This window comes from Otolemur garnettii, unplaced genomic scaffold (assembly GCF_000181295.1).
Source record: "Otolemur garnettii isolate 467f Iridium unplaced genomic scaffold, OtoGar3 scaffold00051, whole genome shotgun sequence".
Lineage (NCBI taxonomy): Eukaryota > Metazoa > Chordata > Mammalia > Primates > Galagidae > Otolemur > Otolemur garnettii.
Window position 1 is genome coordinate 7,400,887 of NW_003852446.1, and position 924 is coordinate 7,401,810.

A 924-nucleotide genomic window follows, 5' to 3' on the forward strand; every position below is an offset into this window, starting at 1 on the left:
CATCTTTTACTATTCTTAAGTCGAGGCACCAGTAAACTTTTCCTGTCATGGGCCAAAGAGTAAATAGTCTAACTTTGAAGGCCAAAATATCTCTGTTGCAAAATTGCTTAACTTTGGGCTGGGTGCCCATAGCCCAGTGGTTAGGGCGTTGGCCCCATGCACTGGGGTTGGTGGGTTCGAACCTGGCCTGGGCCTACTAAAGGGGGAAAAAAAAACTACTTAACTTTGTCCTTGTAGCATGAAAGCAATTATGGATAATCCACAAATGAATGGGAGTATCTTTGTTGTAATAAAACTTTATTTATAGAAACAGGTCAGAGTTGGTCTGTGTACTCTTCTTCTTCTTCTTCTTTTTTTTTTTTTTTTTGAAACAGAGGCTCACTTTGTCATCTTTGGTAGAATGCCATGACATCATAGCTCACAGCAACCTTAAACGCTTGGGTTCAAGTGATTCTCTTGCCTCAGCCTCCCAAGTAGCTGGGACTACAGGTGTCTACCACAATGCCCAGCTATTTTCAGAGATGGGGGGTCTCACTCTTTTTCAGGCTGATCTCAAATTCGAGTTCAAGAGATCCACCCATCTCAGCCTGTCAGAGTGCTAGGATTACTGGTGTGAACCACCGTGCGAGGCCATGGCCCACATACTCTTGTTTGCTTGTAGACCTCTGCTTTAGTCTTGTGAGCACCCCTTATTTCTTTGTGATTTGAACTTTTTTATTTTCCCCTAAAGGGTTTTCTTTCTGTGCTCCTTTATTTTAAAGTGCAGTTTATTTTGAGTGCAAGATAATCATTATCTCCTAAAAGGTTGAAAAATTAATGCAGAAAATGGCATAGAGTGCAGAATGAACCTTATAATGAATGATTCACCTGCACCCTTTCCTCTATCAATCTCACCCACTCTTTTTTTTTTTTTTTGAGACACAT